The sequence below is a fragment of the Marmota monax genome, unplaced genomic scaffold, assembly GCF_021218885.2.
Source record: "Marmota monax isolate L192 unplaced genomic scaffold, Marmota_monax_Labrador192_F-V1.1 WCK01_AAM20220418_F8-fsc00019, whole genome shotgun sequence".
Taxonomy (NCBI): Eukaryota; Metazoa; Chordata; class Mammalia; order Rodentia; family Sciuridae; genus Marmota; species Marmota monax.
Genome location: NW_026695242.1, coordinates 549,445 through 566,450, shown reverse-complemented (window position 1 = coordinate 566,450; position 17,006 = coordinate 549,445). Strand labels below are relative to the sequence as shown.

General features: G+C 57.0%; 1 protein-coding gene across 3 annotated transcripts in view; it reads left to right on the top strand.

Moving 5' to 3' along the window:
* The window catches only part of Zmiz1 (zinc finger MIZ-type containing 1), a 219,394-nt gene that overhangs the window by 28,922 nt on the left and 173,466 nt on the right, over nt 1-17,006 (top strand). For all 3 annotated transcript variants that reach the window (XM_046419961.2, XM_046419960.2, XM_046419962.2), the window contains exon 2: nt 15,446-15,541. The gene's annotated coding sequence lies outside the window, so the exon portion shown is untranslated. The remainder of the gene's footprint in view (nt 1-15,445; nt 15,542-17,006) is intronic.

Here is a 17,006-nt window from a genome sequence, read left to right as displayed (position 1 = left end):
ACTTCCAGCCCAAGGAGGGTGACCAGCCAGGTGCCGACTCTCTGACAGCCCATGTCTCTTAATGGTGCGGCATTCGTGGGAGCCTCGGCGTCAGGGGAGGGCCTGTTTGCCCAGAGGGAGGGTCCGCTCTAGGCAGGCGACTGGCACCTGCCCCTCCGGTGTTAAAGTCCATCTGGGTGAACCAGGCCAGAGACGGAGGGAGGAAGGCGGGTGGCCTGTTGACAGCTGTCCTGGCAGGTGTGCCCTGTCATCTGGCACGAAGACAGCCACGGACACCCAGGGGCTGGCACCCTTTCTCACACAGCCCCCCAGCCCTAAACACTGAGATGCACTGTCAACCCTTCCCACTGAGAATGTGGTGGGAGGAGCAGCTGTCAATTACCAATAGACCTGGACGATTCAGACCAGAGAGGGAAAGTGGCCTGCCTCAGGTCACACTGCAAGTTGGACTTCCACCTGACGTCCAGCCTCCTGGTGCCACTACAGCAACTGAGGCCTTGGGTCAAGCTGGCTGGGCTCCTGCGTGGCCGGGGACCTGGCCACCTTCTCCATACTTCCTGCCATTGGAGGGCCTGTCTCCTAACAACAACAACAACAAAAAAAACCCTCTGCCTACACAGAATCAAGAGCTTGTTCAGTTTTCCTTAATTTATCTCCACCTAAAAGCAGACTCCAAAAGTCCTGCTCCTTGTGTGCATTGGACCAGGTCACCCCCTGCCCAAACCGAAGAGGCACAGGGGGATGCGAGGATTGTAGTAAAGTCCCTGAGCCCCTCTGACAGAGGCAGAAATCCCAGCTCTGGAAGTGTGTAAACACAGTTATTTTTAGCCCTCCGAGGGCTGTGGGTGCAGCAGCGTGACCCGAATTTGGCTCAGCCCCGGGTCCTGCCCCTCCCAGGAGACGAGGCTGGCTTTGCCCCCTGCCCCTCCCCCTCCCCCGCCAGCCTCAGGGCAGGCTCAGTGAGTTCCAGAACCCACTCAGAAAAGGAACTGGGCCGGGCGGGGCTGGGGGCATCTCATCAAGGGTGCCCAGGGCCCGGAGCTGAGGCTGTGGCCAGCTCATAGGGACAGGATGTGGTTTCCTGAGAGGCGACATTTCGAGTTGCAGGAGAAAAGCTAGAGCCAGAGTTTCCTGATTTTTTTCACGGCTCCTTCTTCTCTGCTCCTCGCGCTCTCCTGGCTCGGCTGGACACACCTCTGCACACCTCTGGATGTCCCAGAACCCCGTGGGTGAAGCGGACTCCTTTCCAACCTGCTGGGAGGAGGTGGGCGGGGCGCTGAGGAGACAAGGGCGAGTGCCCCCTCGTTCCTGCGGCCACGCCGAGCGCTAATTTTGTAGCAGCCGCTGTTCTGGCCACTGGATGTGAAGCAGGAAGCCAGCCGGAGGCTATGCCAATCCTCCCAGGTTAACGTCATTGGGAAGGACAGGGGTGGGATCACGGTGGGGCAGAATAAGTGCATATATAAGCCATAATCAGCTTGCAGGATGCACCATATAGGAAATCACAGGTGGCACGTGAACATTAGCCAGGGACCACCAGCAAGAACCCCTGGAGACAACCAATGAGAGGGTAGGAGGTGGTGAGAGGATAGCAAGTTTGAAGGCCCCGGGTCTGGAATACTCCTGGCATCTGAGGACAGCAGAGAAATCATTGGAGGGGGCCAGGAGCCAAGGGAAAGGAGGCGGTACCTCGCGAAGTGGGCAGAGCCAGATGCACAGGGGACCGTCCACGGGGATCGGGCTGGGTGACAAGGGCGCCAGCGGCACACAGGGAGGTGCGCCCTGGAGGTGACAGAGGTCTTGATTTTAGGGTCTGACAACTGGGTTGCTGGGGGCAAAGGGCAGTTGGTGGGAGCAGTGGAGGGCGGAGGAGAACAGGATTCAGGGGAGGGCAGGCGAGAGGCGATGGCATCCTGCACATACAGATGTTCACTGGCACCAGAGCAGGGAGGGGAGTCCAGGGGAGTGGCCGCATGGCTTGCACCAGGTCCCCGGCTGGCACGGCCCTGCTCCCCAGGCACTCTGCCAGCCTGCCCCCAGGCCATGTGGGCGGTGCTCCCTCAGGGCCTGGCCTGGGGTTTTGTCCCAGTTCACCACGGATGAGGGCCTTGTGTGCCCTGGTGTGGAGGCCAGTCCTGGTAGGCAGGGCAGGGCTGCAGCCTTGGTGCAGAGGGGTCAAAGTCTTGGCCACAGAGCCTGGAGCAGTGTCTGCTGTCAGCTGGACATGAGCCCTAGGTGTCACTCCCCAGCCTCGTTCTCAGCAGGGTTGACCTCTTATGGTGAAGTACTATCTGTCCCTCGTGTGCCTGGACTGGGGTTGAAGGCCAGAGGGAGTCGCAACACATTTTGGGATTTTCACAGCAGACTTGGTTTTCTGTATTTGGTACCTACCAGTGCATTGTGACCCTGAACATGTCCTCACCCCTTTCAGGGCCTTGGAATTTTTATCTAAGGCCCCAGGATAGAATGGAAGTTCTTCGGGGTCCCCACATAAGACACTGCATTTTGGTTATGGAACTTTGGCATTGAGACGGTCTTGGATTTTAGTGTGAGTATAGAGGTGCCTTGCAGGGCCCCGGGGACAGGTGAATGTGGCATAGAAGACACATCAAGGACTGTCAACAGAGTGAAGTGGGATGGCCAAGCCCTTGTGCCCTCTGGAAATTTCCTTGACTTGACCAAGTCTAACTTGTGCCATCTGCAGATCGCGGGTAAATACACGTGCTGCGCAGCCAGCCCAGCGCCTGGCCGTAGAATGCCTTCAATTTCTGGTGGCCCCTTCTCTCCCTGTCCGTCTCCACTTTGCAGCTGGAATCCAAATCTTAGGGGAGAGTTCTGCCACTGTCGGGGCTTCCTGTGGGAGCCACAGTCCCAGGCCTGGGAACCCTTCCAAACCTAACTTGGAGGCCATGAACCTCACCATGGCCTTGGGGACTGGCCCGCTGGCTGCGGCTCTGAGCATCGGCCGTAGGTATTGCTCGCAGGGGCATGTTGGGGTGTTAACCAGAGGCACTACTGAGCTCTGCAGTCCTGCCAGCACCGTGTCTCATTTCTCAAAGAAACGACAGGCTCCCACTTCCTATCAGCACTGATGTGGTTGCTGTTGTGTTGTTGTGGGGTGTGTGTGTGTGTGTGTGTGTGTGTGTGTGAACTGCCATGGGTTTTAGAGCTGTGGTGGAAAGTGAGGAAAATAGCAGATGCTGGATCCAATTGCCACCAAACTGTCTTGAAATGCTATAAATATTTTCTAAAAGATGAGCTTCCCGTGCCTGATGTGTTAGTTATCTCTTCCCCGAGAAGCTGATTTCTGAAAATTAAGACAAATAACCTCTTAAATCACAGTTGTTAACCTCAGGTGTAAAAAACTGTTACCCCGCCAGCCGCAGGTCAGGGTGACTCTGCTCTAAGTGAGTCCGTGTGACACAGACATGGCAGCGCCAACAGAGAGCACCAGACCTTGTGTTCAGTCAGAAGGCCCCAGTCATCAGCCTGGCCCAGCCACTCACCGCTGTGTGACCTGGGGCCAGTGGACCAGCTTCTGTGAGCCTCTGTCACCTGCCTCCCACAGAGCTGTCACCTGCCGCCCCCGGGAGCCTGTACGCGTCCCTGAGCCTGCCTGGGAGGTACAGAGAGGTGACTGTCCGTGGTTGATACATGTTGATCAGGACTGAAACCCCCTCTGTCGCAGGGCCCCTCATCCCTCTGCCTGTGTCCAGGACAGCCTCCTGGGATGCAGACCTTCGCCCACATCCCTTTTCAACACGTGGCTGAGCTGGTCGGGGGACCAGAGCCCCTGGCAGGCAGGTAACGGCCCAGCAGTGTGTGTTTGTCCTCCCTGCATTTGCTTTTATGTTGAACCTATATTTGTGCTGAATGATGCTAATTTTGAACTGAAGGTAACTCCAGAAAGTTTTTTAAAAAATAAATGTATTTCAGCAAAAGTTGTGAGTTGATTTCAAGAAAAATACTGAGCTCCTGGCAATCTGCAGGGCGGGAGGAAATTGACGAAACCGAGGAAGCCAAGCCCTGCAAACTGTCCTGCGTGTGGTTTCCATGCTCCGCACAGGGGATAGGGAGGGGGTGACTGTGTCCCACACAGAGGAGCTGCAGAAATCCCTGTGTTGGGTCCAGGCTGAAGGAAAGTGTCCCTTGGGGGGAGGTGGCCCAGATCCCAGGAGGCTCTGCAGCCCAGCCAGTGCCCACCATGCAGCCCTCTCTGCCTCTCCTCTGAGGTTCTCAAACCTCATGGCAGGTTCCCCGTGCATCATGGGGATGCCCACTGCATCACGGGCCCCAGAGGGACGGCACATAGCCCTTATGCTCAGAAAGCCAATGTGCTTCCCACACGCCCTCCCCAGTACAGCTGACCCAGGGCTGGACACAGCGTAGGTGACCAGGACTTAAGAACATGATGGAGCAGCCAGGGGAAGAGGCCACAGGACAACCATTATCAGGGGGTTGGGGAGATCCTCGGGCTCTGTGCACACCTACTGCTTCCTCACCCTCAGCCTCTTTGGGTGGCCGAGTGCCCCCAGATTTTCTAAGACAGTCCTGCTGCCTGATCCTTCATCTCTTGTCCTGCAGTGTCCCGCCAGAGGTGGCACTGAGCTCTGGGTGGACATCCTGTCTGCCCTATGAATAGCCATCAGCACAGAGCACTTTCTTCATGGTCAGGGTGCCCATTCAACCACTGCCTTTGTGTCTGGCTAGTGGATGGGCAGCCCAACTTGCCCCCATCTTACAGATCTAGAGGCCCAGGGTTGGCAAGTGACTTATTTGAGGTCACACAGCAAGTTAATGCAGATACCTGGGCTGAACCCATGGGCACCCATCTCCTGGCCACTTCACCTTCGATTCACAAAGATAACTCAAAACATGTTACGCATTCTGGTATTTAAACCTCACTTATGAGTTTATTTATTCATTCACTTGGAGTTTTTGTGGACTCGTGGATGAGACTTCAGAAGCCAAATGGCCTGGTCTGTGTTTTAACCACTTCTGGTCACGTGACTTTTGACCACTTTTATTCTCTCTGTGTCTCTGTGTCTTCATTAATAAATGGGCATAAATACCACATAGGTCCATAGTGGGGATGCTGAGGCTCACAGTGCCTGGGTCAGGGAGGGGGTCTTCTCTCTTCATTGGGTGGGCTCTACGGGGGGGGGCAGGGTCAGGAGCAGTTCCCAGTGTAGAAGGGGAGGGGTGTGCACCCAGAGAAAGAGAAGGAGCGCTCAATGGACAGGCAAGGGCAGAGGTGCCAGGCCCCATGGGGGAAGGGAGAGGCAGTCAGAAGGCTGGGAGGAGCCCAGTCAGCAGGCTGGTTAGAGCAGGGCTTCTTTGGGGGGACAGAGAGGGCACCAGGCAGAGGTGCGACATGGCGTGGTCCCAATCGTCACAGGGGCTGCCTCGGCCCCGACACATTGCATCACGCACAGCTCCTTTGGGCAGAGGACTACGCCATGCCACCCCTGGCCGCTGAGGCTCTGGGCTGCACTGAATGGGGTGGAGGCGAGCTGGGGAGCAGAGGGAGGCCAGGTGGGCTTACCCCGGGTCAGGCACAGAGTCCTGTCAACTGTTCCTCCTCTGAGGAGCCAGCTCCCCACTGTCTGTCTGTCCAGCTGCCCACTGGGTTCTCCTCCCCACATCTGTGTGCTCAGTGTAAACAGCTCTCCCCTCCAGGAATCACCACTGCCCTCGGGCTAGTGCTGACACCCTTTGGCCCAGAGACCCATTGATTCTGCCGCTGGGGCCCAGCGCCCAGTTTTAATCACCCGGCTCCTCTATGAGACCCAGACAGTTGTATTATTAATAGTCATAATTAACCAGCATCACAGAGGGTCTTTTTCCTGGACCGCAGATCCCCAGGACCAGAGCCCCAGGAGGCCCTGTTCCCATCCCCACTTAACAGACAGTGTAGACAAGGCCAGGTGCAGGGAGGTGACTTCCTCGCGCTGGAGCTCAGTGACTGAGTCTGGTGACGGGCCACAGTGTTCCTGTCCAGAAACAGACAGTCCATTCCCTAGGGTCCTGCACACTGGCTTCTGGGGGAGGGGGACTATACTCAGGGGTCTCAGATGAGTGTGGAGGAAGGAGGTTAGAACAGGGGAGAAGAAGAACTTAGTGAGCTAGCAAGATGAGGGTCTGGCAGGGGGTCAGGGTGGGAGGTGCCCTGGGCAGAAAGAATGCCAAATACCAATATCCTTCCTCCCCACCACGCAGATGGTGGGCCAGGGCCTGGTGACGGCAGCTTCTCCTAAGTGCCGCGTCTCAGGAATGGTGATTTAAACGCTTGCGGCAGGCTGCTTCCTGATTTATGGGTCCATTGTGGACAGGCCTGACTACACCAGCATGGCGGCCGCACAGAGCTCCTCATATGGATCTGCAGATGGCCAGCAGCCTCCTGCCTCCCTCCACATCTCCTGGGCCCAGCCCCCACCAGGACTCGTTGTGTGCGTGTGTATGCGCGTGCCCCGGGGCCCACGCCTGAGTGGACGTGCACAGGTCAACGTGCTGCGAGCACCAGAGGCTGTTCACGTCCTGCTGAGTGGCCCATAGACCGTGTCAGCTCTGCATGCGGGTGTGTGCTGCCCTAGAGCAGATGGACACAGGTGTGCCGGGTACACACACATGGCCTGCCAGCGCTCTATGGGCTCGTGGCCTCTGAGAAGTCTCTGTCCGTGTTCATCTGCTTCTGGATCTGTGGGCTGGGCATCTGCTTACTGCCGTGTGGGAGCATGGGTGTGTCTGTCAGGTGCAGTGGGCATGTACCTGTGGGGGGGGCAAACATGCAGCCCCCGCCTCCTCCTGTTTCCATGGGTGCCGTCCAGCTGACAGCCTTTCTTGTGTGTGCACATAGAGTTCATGTATATGCCTAAACAAGCAGGCAGGCATGTGTGTACCATCACGGGCGTCACTCACACATGCATGCCCAGTGTCTAGTGTGGCCCAGAGGCCCTGGCCTGCTCACAAGCTCATTGTGAAGGCTCTCTGCTGTCAGAAAGGGAGAGGATCTCTGCAGGAGGCGGGGAGATGGCCTTGTCTGTCCTCCAAGCACCTCTGCCTCATTTCCATACAGATGCTGGAGGAGAGGGAGGGACCTGCAGCTGCCTCCAGATCTCCCAGCCACCTCCATGTCTGAACATCATGTCCTCGAGGCCAGGCCCTGGGTGCCACCTTGGGTCACATGAGAAATGTGGTCCAAAGGCAGGCTGATCAGCGCACAAGCCCAGGCTCTGTCCCTAGTGTGTGGCACCAGGCCATCCCTTGTGTATCCTCATTCCTCATTTTCCCATCTGCAAAATGATTTTAACAATGGCCACCCATGGGGTCATGGTGGGGACTTAAGTGGGGCATAAACTCCTGGGTAGGTCACCAGGCCTCAGTTTCCCTTTTTGTAAGAGGGTACTAATGACCCTCACTGGCCAGCTCCTAGGACTGTTTTGAGAATCGGTCAGTCCCAGGAACAGGGTGGTGCTCACAGTACTTATTCCGGCTCTGAGCATGGGAGACGAGGGCGCCAGGCACGCGTGTGGGCGACACGTAGCCCTGGGTCAGACATCCATGTCTGAATCCCCATGCGCCCGCACACTCCCCTGGGACTGGGTAAAACGCCTCATCTTCCTCTCTGTCAGAATCTCTGTAGACCTGGGATTCCTCTTCTTTCAAGCAGATGTGTTAATGGTAGTCTCCCTCATGTTGCAAAGAGAGGAAGAATCTAGGAGAAAGGCATACCAATGGTGCTTCTTACCGCCATGTGAGGGGCCACTAAGTCTGGTCCAGTGAGCACGTGGAGAATGGTGTGCTATCAGAGCAGGATGCCTACTGCTGAGGTATCCTCTGTGCTTCTAGATGTCCAGCAGTCCCACTGGAGAAGAATCTAAGCCCTTCCTCAGGGAGCCCAAGGGGCTGCCGTACAGCCAGCAGCCCCAGCTGCAGCATGGTACCTGGGGAAGGAGGTGGTTGGTTCTGATCTCTGCTGACTACTGAGGAACCAGTGTTTGGCACCACCCAGTAGTCCTGCTACGGGAGGCCTGCGATCCCATTACTTGCCTCCTTCAGACCACAGAGGCCCTGAAAGGAGGCCCAGGAGGAAGCATGATGTCCCACTGGAGCCAGGTGTGGGCTGGAGACCCCCCTAGCAGCCCCGTAGGTGCTGGCCCAGGTGCTGCCCTGCTGGCTGCAGAAGGAGCCCATGAGTGAGCCCGTATGTTGTGACCTCCCAGCCTGTGCCCACCCCAGGCCAGCTGCCGAGATCCAGAAGAGGATGCAGAGGCCCTATCTTGGCAGGGGCTTCAACGGGGAAACGAGCCTCTGGCACCCAGGCCAGGGCAGGCAGAGGACATGGCCAGGGCTGCAGGAGCTCAGAGGTCATGGGGCCAAGGTGGGCCCAGGTGCAGGGGCAAGAGCAGAGGCAGGCTGGGCCAGAGCCAGACCCTGAAGGACAAAGAGCTGAGCTCACTGGAAGGGACAACATTCCAGAAGGACACGAGTGTGTGGGCACAGCTTGGAGTCCTTCCCGGGGAAAGGCGGACCTCTCCCATAAGACATCTGGGCTGCTCTGGCTTGGATGGCTCCGGCTCTCCATGACCAGTGGCTGTGGGCTGAAGCAGATGGCCAGCAGGGGCAGAGGGGGGGTGACCTCAGGCCTGAGCCAAGGGAGGCCAAGTGGCCTACACAGGCCAGAGCCTGAGACCTTGGCACCAGCTACTCAGAGCTCTCGACTCAAAAGTTAATGATTCATTTGTGGCCAATTTCTGCTGGCGTTTGCCTGGAAATTCCCAAGCCTGCTCCTTCCCTCTGCTCCGGAGCTCTAAGAATACAGTCTCAACTACACTTGGCTGAAAATATCACACCCAGTATCCAGGGAATGGTTTTCGAGATTACAACAGGAGCTATGCAGGTTAGCTATCAGGAGGAACTGTTTCTGGGTAGCTGGCTGAAACCTGGGGTGGTCAGTCTGCTGACTCTGACCCTGTGTGCCATGTGTCGATGAGAGGAATCCTATTTATCTTCATGATGTCCCCATTGAGTTCAGAACAGATGTGACCAGAATTCAGTCTAGTGCACAACAGTTACAAAGGGCAAAGTGGAGCTTGACCCCGAGCAGGACTTTGCTGGATAGAGAAATCCCTGGTATATGCAAAGGCCCTGGGCCATGAAAGTCCAGGGAAGGTTGATTGTGGTATGTCTGGGGTATGGAGGGTGTGAGAGACTTCTAGGACTGAACATAGCTCATGAGTGAAGGACTTGGATGGCTGGGGAATTTGGCAGTGGGACATGCTGGTGACAGGGAGTCAGGGCTGGTCCCTGAGCAGAGACAGCTGTATTTGTATTTACTCATTTGGGTCTTGATTCTGCTGGTCAGCAAGCCTTTCTGGGCAGGCTACTCTACCTAGCTTGGGTCCAAGCTCAGCCCAGGGCCCTGCACCTGTGTGGAAATCTGAGTTAGAGAGAAGAGGTCATATGTAGCAATCCAAATAAGGGCCACAAGGACCCAGGGGAGCCACAAGGTATGGGTGCAAACTCTGGTCTACGGGAAGCAGGCTGATGGCATCACCCTAAGTCCTCCAGTGAGTGCAGCAGAGGTGTGGGGGTCAGCTTCAGGCTCTCTGTGTTCCAGGCCTTATTGAATCTGAATGTGTGTCTGTCGTTGTGCAGATGAGCAGAATGAGTCCCAGAGACGGGAGGGCTGGTGGCCGAGGGAGGCAGAACTCAGGGTCCTGGCTCCTGGTCCCGGCTCGTGGCTGCCCTGTCCCACTCAGCGGCACATTCCTGCAGCTCTGGGTGCATCCTCCCAGAACCAGCCAACGGAGCAGCCCGATCCTCGGGGATGAAGCATCTGGGAGTTTGGGGAGGGGGTTCCTTTGTGTCGTTCACAACTTTGCAGATTTAATTTCCTTGAGGATGCCTTGACAGTGCCCGGCGTTGGTGGTAAACAACTGCTCTCCCCAGAATGTTTGCCTGTGACAGCAGCTTTCCCTGGCGAGGGTGCTACCCGCGCTTGGCAGGGCTCGGGCTCCAGACGAGTGAGGGCTTCTGCAAGGCATTCAAGAATGCAGAGGCCTCCGTGGGGTGGGGGCCTCTGCGCTCCTTGCTGCTGCCTGTCCTGGCCTCAGAGCCTCAGATGGTCCCTGGTTGGGGATGGTCCCTGGGTGGTGAGGTAGGGCAGGATCAGCTGTCCTCTGGCTCCAGTAGCCCTGGTGCCCAAGTCCTTGGCCCGGCTCAGGAGGAGGAGGGAGCCTGTCTCCCTAGCACAGCTCTGCCAGACCTGTCTGTGGCTGAGAGCAGGGGTGCCTTGGCCCCGTAGCCTCTGTGGCCTGCGTCACACTGGCTTAGGTGTCCTGAATTAGAGCCAGGAAATGGATCTGCCATGTGGGGGGTGGGGGTGCTGCTGCCCCTGGAGCTGGGGTGAACCCTGACCCTGCCTGTCCACACCTGGGTGGTGCTGGCCTCACACATCCTTCCCCTGGTCTGGATTTGACCATTGCCTAAAGGACACACTGAGGTCACAACCTGCTCTGTGTTGCACCCTCTGGGCCCGGCCTCCCGTCCCACTTGGTCAGTAGCGGCCATTCAAGTACGCTGTTGACAGGAGGGGCTCGAGACCCACGCACAGCTGTGCCCGTTCATGCTGCTCGGCCCCAGCCCGGCTCTTCCCCGTGGAATGCCTTTCCCCATTTATCCTCTGGACACTTCTCCCTCTCCAACCCAAGAATTCACCCAAGAATTACTCCTCGGGTGAAGTCTTCCTTAGCAACCAACCACTCCTCCCGTTGAAATTGTCCCCTTTTCTCAGAGCCACCTCTCCACGGACCTCTATTAATGACACTGTCACAATGTAGTATAATCACATTTTCTTGCAAAGCACTCCCCCATTAGCCCGTGAAGGCCCGGAGGCTTGTTTATCTGTGCATCCTGCAGGCCTGATATATAGTAGGTGCCTAATAAAAGCAGGCTGGATTTAATTAAGGTAGTTCCTGAAGGCGGTGTTGGAGTCTCCTTTCCTTAATGGAAAGAGGGAAGGTGGGAGTGTGCTCGTGGAGAGCTTGACCTGCCCCTGTTCCCTGCCCCTGACCCCTTGGGAACACAATTGCTGGAGGTTAGGGGGGCCCCCACCCCACTTCCACCCCACCACCGCCTTCCCTGCCAGCAGGAGCCAGCTCCCTGGGCTGCCCAAGTGATCATTCTCCAGAAAACACCCCAGTGGAAACTGCATGAATGATTGATAAGATCTGAGAGCTGTTTAATTTTTTCCCCCTGTTTAATGGCTATCAATAATTTAATACGCTCTCTGTATGTTTTTAAGAAATAGCACCCATTTTGCCGTCTCCGGTTTAGCTGGCTAAATGATTTAAGTGTTGGAAATGTGCTCAGAGGATGGAGGTGGAGGGAGTTGGAGAATCTGGAGGCTGCTGGGGTTGGGAAGTGGGGATGGAGGAGGCGGGCTCAGAGTCAGCCACAGCATCTTGGCCTGGGCGAGTGCGTGTGCGTGTGTGTGTGTGTGTGTGTGTGTGTGTGTGTGTGTGTGTGTAGGTGGGAGGGAGGGGGAGGGAGGGAAGGGGCGGGTAAAAGCCAGCGCCTCTCTGCTAAGAGCAAGATAATTGCTTTTCCGGGGCCTCACTGAACAGCAACTGAACAGCTGTCGCCACCGCCCCCCCACCCACCATGCTGAGCTTTTCTGGATGGCTCTGGGGGCTCAGGGGGGCTAGCAAGGAGCTGGGCTGATTTCACCATGGGCTGAGAATCCCCCTTCCCCTGACTTCTTTGCCCCCCTCCTAAAGCTTTGAAATCATTTGTACTTTAATGATGCGGCCGCCCAGCTGGCCGGAGTCTTCCAGATGGGGTTTGGGTGGCGAGGAGGGGGAGACTCAGAATCACTCATCTCTGGGCCCACAGGGACCTAGAAGGTCATTCACCAGTGCTCCCCCAAACTTCCCAGATGCAGGGGGTCACCTGGGAGGACTTGTTAACAATTTGAATTTCTGGGCTCTCTTCCAGGCCCACAGGCTTTCATTCTCAGGGGAGTGGCCAGGCAGGCTGTGGGTTTACCAATCAGCCCGGGTGACTCTTATCATGAGGGGAGGCCCGCTCCCTCCTAACGCCCACAGCACCCAGAGTGCCACCGGGCCACTCCCTCCGGGGACTGGGTGCGCAACCCCGCACCCTGTGAGACCCTAGATGCTCCATTCTGGAGCTCTTCCTGATGCTGGGCTGTGACCTAGCCAGCTCCCTGAGCACCTGCTGTCACCTCTGCTTGAAAACAGCCACTCTCTAGGGACCTGATGTCCTTCCCTCACCCAGCCTGGCCTCTCTGTGCCTTGGCTGTGCCTCTGTTGAGCAGGGAGCTTTCTTTCTTAGTAAAGGCAGGGGACTGGGGACAGGGGGCTGTGGCCTGTGTGGAGTGGATTGGCGTGGCTGTGACAGCCTGCTGCTGACCACGAGCCTCTCAACACAGTGGGGACCCTGAGGAAGGCAGAAAGCACTGGGTCTCCGAACCCCCTTGGCCTGTCAGAGCTCAGTGTCCCCATCAGAGAAAGAAGACTGTCTTCTTCGGAGACGACGGTGGGGGGAGCCAGGTGGAGGAGTCACACCTCCACTTAGGACAGAGCTGGACCTGCGAAGAGCCGGCAAGAGGCCTAAGGAGTCCAAGCTGAGGCCCTGGCATTGGGAGTCAGCTGAGATCCTGACCCAGTCACCCATGTGAGGCTGTGCAGGTTGGTGGGAGAGGATTCCTGGGTCAGTATGTGGAAGGATTTCAGTGGAGCCGGTGTCTGGGTCTAGCCTGACGACTTTTCGGGAAGTTTGCATTATTTTGTCACAGAGTGGAGCATTGCATGATGACCCATCCATTTTGCCATCTTATTTTAATAGATTATTCGGGGGGGGGTCCTCTGCAAATTGGAGAGCCCCGTGTCCACCTGTAGACCTTCTTTTTACCTGAAGTTCAGCCCCACCTTGGTCTCTGTAGGAGGAGTTGGCCAGGGAACGCCTGCTTGGTGCTGATAGGTGAATCAACTTGTGATCGCCAGTCCCCTGTGTCCCTGGAGCCTGCTCTGATCATCACAGCCTGGTTGTGGGGTCTTGAACCTGGGGAAGAAGAGGCCAGGTGCTGCCTAACCCTAACAGGGCATCTGCTTGGAGAGCTCCAAGAGGTGGGGAGACAGAAATAAAAGCTGTAAACCTGGTGGAAGATGGGCTGGTCACAGAGGATGCTGCGGGCACAGGGGCAGATAAGGTGGGGAGGTAGTCAGGGAAGGCTTCCCAGAGGAGGCACTGCCTGGCTCAGGCTTGAAGCCTGGTGGGGAAAGGAAGAGAGAGGTGTGAGGGAGTGGTGGTTGTGCAGAAAGAGGGGAGGTGAGGCCGACAGGACTACTACTCCAGGTGGTGAGCCTCAGGATTTGTTTTGTTTTTAGCTACTATTGAAAAATATCCATGTTGTATCTGTGTGGAAAAGATCCTATCCTACATGTATAGCACCTCAAATCATCTGAAAGTGACCATCCTTTGTGTAACCATCATGCTGTCGAGAAATAGAACATTCCAGACCTATGCTGACTTGCAACAGCCCACTGCCAATTATCCACGGCTGCCCAGCAACGCCCCAAACCGAGTGGCCTGAAACAGCCCCTTATCCAATCTCACAATTCCCTGTTTGCCTCGGGCTCCTGTGGCTGTGGTCTCCAGTGCAGTGGAAGGTCGAATGGCCCCAGTCACACCTGGTGGTTGGTGCTGGCTGCTCCCTGGGCCTCATTTCCCCTCGGTCCTCCAGGAGAGCGAGGTGGTTCCTTTCTGTGGCCTGTCTGTTCCATCAAGGTCAGAAACGGCAGGACCTCTTGTGGCCCAGTCTCTGTATGTCACACCATGTCACTTTTGCCGGATCCTAACTGTCAAAACAAGTCCCAAGGCCAACTGAGATCCAGGGGTAGAGAGCCGACTCCGCCTCTTGATAGGAGGAGCAACGAAGATGCCCTGGCTGGACTTAGTCGGCTTGAGTCATCTTGCCTATTCTTGACCTTGGTGTCAGTGGAGCTCAGAAGCGTGTTGTCTCCTGCGTCTGGCCTTTTAAACCCATGTCGTGTTTGCAAATTCCCTCCGTGCTGCTGGATACGGCTGCGGACCCCTCCTTCTCAGGGCTGTGGGGTAACGCATCGTGTGGGTTCATCAGTTTATCCACCCTGTGGTTGGGGCTGTTGGGGAGTCCTCGGGCTGTTCTGTGCGGCACTGGCTGGGAACCCTCTAGGGTGCGTCTTTGGTGAACGAGTGCGTGGCTTCTGTGGAAATGGGGTCTCCGGGTGGTGAGATGGGCAACCCGGTAGGAGGCACTTCCACTGTTTTCCAAGGTGACAGTACTAGTGTAGACTCTGCAGCAGTGTTTGGGGGCTCATGAGGGGTTTTAGAAAGACTCCCAGCTAAAGATGCCACTGACCCTGTGCAGCTGCAGAGACACTAGAAGGGGCTTCTTGTGATGTCCCCTCTGCCCACCCCAAACCTCAGGCCTCCAGGCTGGGGGACGTGGGGCCATCAGGTGGGCCTTTTTCTGCGGCACTTTTCCAACCTAGAAGTTGCCTTTCATGTCTGGCCTGACCATCCACAGTCAGGAACCCCCATGTCTGCAGACATAGGATCTGGGGAGATGGACCCTGACAGCTGCTGGCGGTAGGCCAGGCCGGGAGCAGGTCCTTCTTCTGGCCTCATCTGTGTGTGACACGGGACCATGGGAGGAGCCGTTCCTCTATCTTGGCCTCAGTTTCCTCACTTATAAACGACAAAGCGAAGTATCAGCTTCACCAAGTGTCTGTCCTCTCACCAAATTGACCCGTTCCCTGGGCTCTTACAGCAAGAAGGTTGGGGGATGCTTTGGAGGCCTCAGGGGGCTCCCTGATGTCAGGCACATGGCTGGCCTACCCTGTTCAGTTCACCTTCCTCCCACCACTCACCGTCCACCCTCACCAAGCGGCTCTGGTTCTCACTAACTAGACCCCATTCCTGATGTCCAGGGACTCCATCGTAAGAGGGGAATGAGCTTGCAAAGGCTGGAGGAGACAGGCCCAGCCAGGCCCAAAGCTGACCGGGGGGGTGAGCAGAGAAAGCAGGGCAGGTCCGAGGGGACCCGTGGAATCATCTGGGCAAGCTCTCAAAGGCCAGTGGGGCTTCGAAGGACTCAGAAGTGTGCCCCTGGAACGCCAGAGGTGGGCTCAGGAGGCTGTGCTGTGCTAACGGCTGCTGCTGTCACGCAGGGCAGTGCCACTGGGGCTGGGTCAGGGCATTGAATGTGAAGTTTGGGAGGGGGCGGGCAGCACCCAGCTTCCCCATGGTGGGCCAGCTTGGTCTTCCAGGAGATGGCCAGAGGGACCAGGCGGATGGGGTCTAGAGGTTGGTAAGGGACTGAGGGGCTGCCCCTGGGTTAGACCCTGAAGCTTACTGTCCCCTCTCCTCTCTCCCATAGGACTCGCAGTGACTGTGCTTGGATATAGCAGGGCTGGGGCCGCCGTCCCCTTCACCCGTGACCTGAGTCCTGGTCCATTGGCAGAAACCTCAGCAGGTAAGTGGGACGGAACGGCCCCCAGGTCTGTGCATCTGCCAGTGTGTGCTGGACGGGGAGCACAGGATGCCCCCAGAGCGGGCAGTGGGATTCAGAGGACTGGGCAGCCAGGAGGGAAAGGGGCTCAGTGCCAGTTTCCACTTCTTCCTTGGTCTCCCAAGCCAGGCAGTGGAGGGCAGGGGGGCCCTGGCCCCGGACTGGGACGTTTGCTTTTATTCTGTTCCCAACTCCCAGCATAGCCTTGGGGAGCCCCATCCCTCCAGTGCTGAGGGCCTCGGTTTTCTTATCTAGTACATAGAAATAATGATGATGGTGATGGAGATTATGGTGATGGTGATGCCCTCTGATGCTCCGGTACTTATCTATCTGTGTGTGCTGGGTCCTGTGTGGTTATGACCTTTCATCTTCGTGACCTCCCCAGGAGGCACTAGTTATCATCATCACCATCGTGAAGGTGAAAACCTGAGCCTTGTGGTCAGGAAGTGACTTGCCCAAGACCATACACCAGGCCAAGCTGGGGGTTCAAGCCCAGGTCTGTGTGCACCAGAGTGCCAGCCTGAGCCTTGGCCCACCCTGCCTCTGGCCTTGCCCCCTCCCTGGCTTCTTCTTGAGGGTGGGGATCAGGGCGTCATCAGTGTCCTCAAAAGTGCTGGGTCCCATTCTTACTTAAGGTGAAAGGACAGACCTCTTCCAAGGCTGCTGGTTGGCCTGGGGTTGGTCAGGACTCAGTGGATGCCATACAGCTTCCACCAGCCCTGGCCTGTGAGATCCCTCCGAGGTGACACCCAGAGTCCCCTCTAGAGAAGGAGTATGCTGGCTGGTAAGGCTCTCTCCATTTTTACCTATCTTGTTCAGTTTCCTAAGTTTGTATTAAGCACTTACTGTATGCAGACACCTCATGCAGGGAGAGGGGCCTGTCAGACTGTCCAGCCAAAGCAGGGACATCCCTCTATAGTGGTAGACAGGTCTCAGAGGTTAGAGGGGGAAAGTCTGGTAGATGACCCAAAAGTGAGTCACAGTGTGGGGAGAGAGGAGCGGTGGCTGAGTGGGGAGCCGGCAGGAGGAGGAAGGAATTGGCACAGGGGATTGTGAAGAGCCATCAGTGCCAGGCTGGGACGTGGGTCCCGAGGGCAGCGGGAGCCATTGAGGGAGGTAAGTCTGGGGGTACTAGCAACCATGTGCTTGAGCCTGTCCCTTTGGCGGCACTGGGGAAGTCATTTTAAAGGCCTCGCTGGAAGCCAGGACACCAGTGGGCTGTCCCAAGGACCAGTCACCGTGGGAGTTCAGAGAGTTTTGCTGGAGCCAAAGTGAGAAGCACAAGGGACTGGGGAAGGGACATGGGAGCCTCTGCAGCTGCCGATGCTGGGATGAAGGCAGGAAAGCTGCCGCAGTGTGAGATGGAGGTTGACCTTGGAATTCTGAGTGGGTGGGGGAGGCTGCCCTCCAGGAAGGCTTCGTGAGGAGG